The sequence below is a fragment of the Zalophus californianus genome, chromosome 17, assembly GCF_009762305.2.
Source record: "Zalophus californianus isolate mZalCal1 chromosome 17, mZalCal1.pri.v2, whole genome shotgun sequence".
NCBI classification, from domain to species: domain Eukaryota; kingdom Metazoa; phylum Chordata; class Mammalia; order Carnivora; family Otariidae; genus Zalophus; species Zalophus californianus.
The window spans coordinates 32,775,363-32,782,017 of NC_045611.1; the positions used below are offsets into that span (position 1 = coordinate 32,775,363).

Consider the following 6,655-nt stretch of genomic DNA (forward strand, 5'->3'; position numbering starts at 1 on the left):
GGTGTCACCACCTCGGAGAGGCCCTCCCTGACTATGCTTTATAAAACTGCAATACCCAAGCCCAGCCCTCACCCCGCTTGCCTGCTTTGTTTTTCTCCATAGCACTTCTCACTGCCTGACCGATCATGTATGCACTTGACCGCGGTCCTACTCCTTTCTAGAATACGAACTCCATTAAGGCAAGGAGTTTTGTCCGATTTTTTTTTTTTATTGCTATAGCCCAGGGTCTCACCCAGTGTATCAATAAAGATCATTTGAATGAATAAAAGAATGAGTTGACTCTGCATGGCTCCAGGAGGCAGAAGTGGAATGGAGCAGTGGAAATCTGCAAGCCATCGATTTTAGTTCAATGTAATGAGAGCTGCAGGACAATGAACAGGCACACCATAAGTCATCATCACTAGGGATGATGCACCAGGTGGGAGGTGGGTGGGCTAAATAGGGGTCCCCTCCACCCCAATGTTTATAGCATCAATGTCCACAATAGCCAAACTGTGGAAAGAGCCGAGATGTCCATCGACAGATGAATGGATAAAGAAGAGGTGGTATCTATACACAATGGAATATTATGCAGCCATCAAAAGGAATGAGATCTTGCCATTTGCAACGACGTGGATGGAACTGGAGGGTGTTAGGCTGAGTGAAATAAGTCAATCAGAGAAAGACATGTATCATAAGACCTCACTGATATGAGGAATTCTTAATCTCAGGAAACAAACTGAGGGTTGCTGGAGTGGTGGGGGGTGGGAGGGATGGGGTGGCTGGGTGATAGACATTGGGGAGGGTATGTGCTATGGCGAGCGCTGTGAATTGCGCAAGACTGTTGAATCACAGATCTGTACCTCTGAAACAAATAATGCAATATATGTTAAGAAAAAGAAGAAGAAGAAGATAGCAGGAGGGGAAGAATGAAGGGGGGGAAATCGGAGGGGGAGACGAACCATGAGAGATGATGGACTCTGAAAAACAAACCGAGGGTTCTAGAGGGGAGGGGGAGGGGGGATGGGTTAGCCTGGTGATGGGTATTAAAGAGGGCACGTTCTGCGTGGAGCACTGGGTGTTATGCACAAACAATGAATCATGGAACACTGCATCAAGAACTAATGATGTAATGTATGGTGATTAACATAACCATAAAAAATTTTAAAAATAAATAAGTAAATAAATAAATAGGGGTCCCCTCCAGCCTCAGATCCCAGACTGGCAAAGGGGATCTGAGTAACCAACAAACTTAGGGCCAGAGCGATTGGGACAGGAGAGCAGAGGCAATGGGAGTGTCACTCTGGTCTTCCCCAAGGGGACAGGTGACATGGCAGACAAGAACAGCCCATGGGAGATCAAGGCCACATGAGGGAGAATCTTATGGGCTCAGAAAGAGGGAGAGAAGCAAGAGCAGACAAACAGATCCAACTGTGGGAGGAGATTTGGGGATGCTTTTTAGTGTGCTGGAAAGCAAGTAGGACCAGATGGCTGCTCCCCGACATGACAACCAAAGGACAGGGCAGAAGGCACAGAGAATGCAAGGCTTTGCAGGCCCTGGTGTGGGTCCATGCAGGAAGGGATGGGAATGAGGAGGGGTCTCCACACCCACCAAGGGAGGGAAGGAAGCAGGAGGCTCCCCTAAAAGTTACAAGGCCAGAGGCAGGGTTAGATATCATCCAGGCACTCTCTCACCTATACCCACCCATTCACAGGCATGATGAAGATGGGGAAACTGAGGCCCAGAGAGAGGAGTTGTCTCGACTGAGCGTTGAGGAGGCTTCCTCTAAGAACTGAAATCTCATTCCCAGGCCAGCCCCGTGCCTCGGGACTTCTCATTCTGCAGGCTCTCCCTTCAAACCCGTCAGGATAGCCATACACAGCCTCTCTCCAGACCTCAAAGGCTCAAGGGGCCTGGGAGTTCTGCTCACGCCCCCAAGCCTCCTCATTCTCTGTAGCCGCTGCCCGCCAGGGCGCTCCGCTACCTCGAGACTCCCCCTTTCCTTCTAACCTCCATTTAGACTCCGGGACGGCCGAAGGGGAAACCGGGGCATCCCCTTCCCCCAAGCCCGACGGCTGGGATGGCTCAAAAGCCAAGTGTCCGAGACCCGGGGGCAGCTCCCCTCGGCGCCCAGCTCCTCCCCGCGCTCCCGTGCTGGGTAGAGGGGCACTCACCGCACAGTCACCTGCGCCCCAATTCCTCCTTGCGGTCTGGGCGCAAAACTCAAGGCTCGGACACCCATTCCGGCTCCGCTCAGGCCCCGCCCCTTCTGTCCGGGAGCCCCGCCCCAGCGCCCTGGCCACCCACCCGGCCCTGCGGGACACTCCGTCCCGGCCCGGGCGCCCCGCCCCGCGCTGGGCCCACCCACCCTGCCCCGCGGGCCACACCCCTCCGGTCCGGGCGCCCCGCCCCGCGCGGTACCCATCTACCCCGCCCTGCGGGACACTCAGCCCCGGCCCCGGGCGCCCCGCCCCGCGCTGGGCCCACCCATCCTGCCCTGCGGGCCACACACCCTTTCCGCCGCCCGCCGGTCCTGGCACCCCGCCCCGCGGCCACCCCTGGGCCACCCAGAGGTCTCCCGAGACTGGACAGGAGGGTGAACAGGAACAGGCCTGGGCAGCCCGTCAATTGGACCCGGGCCAAGTGTGTCCCACTTAGTGAGCCACCTTTCTACTAGAGGGAACCAGAGGCCCCCTCCCGAGACACACACGCCCAGACATCCTGTGGAAGGAAAAGCTGGGAAAGCTGTGGAAGCCAGTATAAACCAAAGCACTCTTTGACAGCCAGTAAGTCCATAGTCACCTAAGGCCTTAATACTGTGGAGTCCCAGAACAGTGTTTTCCAGAGTGTGATGGGTTACATGTTAGGTGAGAGTGGACAGGGCATTTCAAGTTCCTCTTTTTTCCTTCTTCCTGCAAGCCTTCTGTTTAAGTTGAAGCAAGCCCTCTCTGTTTGGAACTAATGGGGCTTGAGCCTCTCTCTAACACTGCCTGGTCTACTTGGCTCTCCTACAACATCTAACTAGAATTTAACAGCATTGTTTTGTTTCCATTAAATTAAATTTATTTCAGTTTATGGCTTCCAGTTCTTCCGAGCAAGTGACACTGGTTTTCCACTGAAGGTATTAAAACGTTCCTTTTAAAACACCCTTATTTGGAAATTTTCTCATGTAAAGCAAAATATCTGACATTTTTACATGGTGCTTATTATGTGCCAGGCTTTACCTACATTAACCCAATTAATCTCAGCTACGGGCTATTGGCTATCATTATTTAAAATTTATAGATGAAGAAACTGAGGCACAAGAAACGTTAATTAACCTACCCAAGTAGAGAGAGCAGAGCCAAGATTTGCCCCCCTGGCACCAAAGTTCTGGCTCTGACCACTACCCCACATTGCCTCCAGGTGAATCCCTGCACAGGTGGCGTGCAGTGGCCTCGGTTGGGGAATGCTGAGTTAGAAGGACTGCCTCTACCCCAGGGAAATCATTCCAGATAGTGCACAGATCTATCTACAGGAATGTTCACCACCCTCTTATCTACAACAGTGAAAAGCTGGATAATAGCAGATTACTTAAGAACACTGACAGAGCAACTGAACCTCCAGCTGAACTGACTCATCTTCTCTCCTACCCCACGTCCAACCTGGGAGCACATTTTCCAGCTTGACCTTCAAAATAGACTCAGAATGCAGCCACTCCTTACTATATCCACCATGACCACCTGGGTTCAAATCTCCGACGTCTCTCACCTGGTTTTGGCAGGAGCTCCCGGCTGTTGTCCATGATTTCACCTATAGTCTTTCTTCAACACAGCAGCTGCAGTCGCTTAACCAACTGAGCCACCCAGGCGCCCTGGCCCCAATTTTAAAATTCCACAGTATGGGGGCATCCGGCTGGATGGTTGGTTAAGCGACTGCCTTCGGCTCAGGTCATGATCCTGGAGTCCCGGGATCGAGTCCCACATCAGGCTCCCTGCTCAGCAGGGAGTCTGCTTCTCCCTCTGACCCTCTTCCCTCTCGTGCTCTCTCTGATTCTCTCTCTCTCAAATAAATAAGTAAAATCTTTAAGAGTCCCACTCTTAATTTCAGCTCAGGGCATGACCTCAGGGTTGTGAGATCCAGCCCTGCGTCAGGCTCTGCACTCAGCATGGAAGAACTGGAAACCATAAACTGAAATAAAGAAGAGCACTGACTCTTCATCTCCTGGTCACGAGTTCGAGCCCCACATTGGATGTAGAGATTACTAAAAAAAAAAATGAATAAATAAACTTTAAAAATTCCACAGTATTAAGCCCCTATGAAGGGCTTTTTTTTTGAAAAATAATTTTTTATAACAATATTAGGTTCTGGTGCACAACATAATGACTCAGTGTTCGTATGTATTATGAAATGATGACCACAATAAGTCTAGTCATGGAACATAGTGAAAGAATTGTTTTTCTTTTGTGATGAGAACTTTTAAGATCTAGTCTCTTAACAACTTCCCAATATATGATATAGTATTATTAACTGCAGTCATCATGCTGTATTTTATATCCTCATGATTTATTTATTCTATAACTGGAAATTTGTACCTTTTGACCCCCTTCACCAATTTCACACACACCCCCACCAGTCTATTCTCTGTATCTGTGAGCTTTTTTTTCCATATTAATTCCACATATGAAAGATCGCCCAGTATTTGCCTGATCTTTTCCACATAGCATGTGAAAGGTCCACTCATGTTGTTGTAAATAGCAAGATTTCTGTCTTTTTTGTGGTTGAATAATATTGCATCGTATCCAGATACCACATTTTCTTTACCCATTCATCCATTTCACAGGCACTTAGGTTGTTTCCATGTCTTGGCTGTTGTAAATAATGCTACCATGAACATGGGATGCAGATCTTTTGTCAAATTTGTGTTTTCATTGCCTTCAGATAAATACCCAAAAGTGGAATTGCTGGATCATATGGTAGCAGAAACTTTGAGAGGTTTTTTGGTTTTTTGTGTTTTTTTTTAATTTATTTAGAGAGAGAGCACGTGTGAACAGGGGGAGGGGAAGAAGGAGAGAGAGAGAATTTCAAACAGACCCTGCGCTGAGTGCAGAGCCTGACACGGGGCTCGATCCCACGACCCTGAGATCACGACCTGAGCTGAAACCAAGAGTCGGATGCTCAACCGACTGAGCACCCAGGCGCTCTGGAACCTTTGAGAGTTTTAAAAAGTTTATGTGTGTCCACCCAGCTGTGGAAAAACAAGATTGACATGACCAGATATTGCATCACCTATGAACACCTCATCAGTTTGGGTTTTCTTTGCCACACTTGTGGGGACACACATCTATCAAAGGGGGTTTGTCAGTGTTGGAGTCTCGAGCTCGTCAGACACCCGGAGGTTTCAGTGGTGAGCGGTAGTGGCCAGCATTCAGTTACTTGCCCAGTGGTGCTAGAAGGATCCTTCAGTTAGTCTCATGTTGCAATTAGGGAAAGCAGATTCAGAGAGGGCCGGTGGCCTGCCGAGGTCACACAGCTGAGTCATGGGTCCCATCGCCCCTGCTCTGCACGCACCCACTCACTCGTGCCTCACACAATTGCCAAACGCCCACTATGTGGCAGGCCCTGGGGTAGGCACTGGGGACAGAATGCTGACACAGGCAAAGACCCCGTCATCATAGCCTTTGAGACGGGCAGTAAACAAGTAAACAAAGAAGCAAAACAATGGTAGGTCTTAACAGAGGGGTCAGGGAGGGCCACGCCAGGGAGAGACAACCGAGCTGTAGGATGAGAAAGAGCCAGTTGTGGAAAGAACCAGGAGAGGGCCATTGCTGGCTGAAGGGGCCGCGAGGACAAAGCACAAGGCAGGCGGCGGCCGAGAGCGCAGTCCAGGCAGGCTGGCGTGTGGCAATGCTGGGAGTGGCACAGGGCGAGACGAGGTCAGGAAGCCAGCAAGGGGCAGGTCCGGAGGCGTCCGGACAGAGTCTGAACCCACTCTGCCTGAGGGAGGAAGTCACTGAAAGGTCCAAGCCATCTGAATTCTAGAAGAGACACCCAGACTCTGAGACACCAGCATTTCCCTTTGGTGCCCACTCCTCAGGCTCTGGGGTCAGCCCGGCAGTGGGGGGACACCCAGTCTGTGCCCCCCATGTCAGCGGAGCCTCGCCTGCCCTTTACCACACACAGATCTGTGCGGCACAGAAGAGCCAACACCCAGCAAGGGGCCTGCCATGGCCACTCTGGTCCAGCTAGGTCCTTTCCACAGCAGCCAGACACTCTTGCATGTTGGGGGCTTTCCAGAGAACACCTCCTTCGCCCAGAAGAGGAAGCAGTAGCTTCCACACATGCCTCCCCGCATCCGCTGGCTGCCTCGTGAGAGGCTCGAAGACTCCAGTCCCAGGCAGATGGGAGAAGGACTTCCAGCCTCGCTCGACACAGAGGAAGTGTCCCCCCCTCCCCGGCCATGCCAGGTCCTCTGCGGGGCAGTGGGGGGTAGAGGTGAGTGAGATGCAGCCCCTGCACGCGGGCTCGCGGGCCAGAGGCACACCGTTCAGGCCACTCCCCTGGACACCCCAGACACTGACATACGCCGATACCCTTCTCACAGTGACCACACTGCTGAGCTGTGGGATTGGATGGCCATTTCAGTAAACAAGGCCAGTAAACATGGAGGGAAAAGCGCTGGGCCTCCCTACCTCA

The 6,655-nt window shown here is 51.5% G+C and overlaps 1 protein-coding gene across 5 annotated transcripts in view; it reads right to left on the reverse strand.

The window, feature by feature from the left end:
- The window catches only part of NOD2 (nucleotide binding oligomerization domain containing 2), a 38,682-nt gene extending 36,401 nt beyond the window's left edge, over positions 1–2,281 (reverse strand). For 3 of the 5 annotated variants that reach the window (XR_003524238.1, XR_003524239.1, XM_027619423.1), the window contains exon 1: positions 2,155–2,281. The gene's annotated coding sequence lies outside the window, so the exon portion shown is untranslated. The remainder of the gene's footprint in view (positions 1–2,154) is intronic. The other 2 variants (XM_027619426.1, XM_027619428.1) reach the window with 2 other exon arrangements.
- Positions 2,282–6,655: the final 4,374 nt, after the last annotated feature.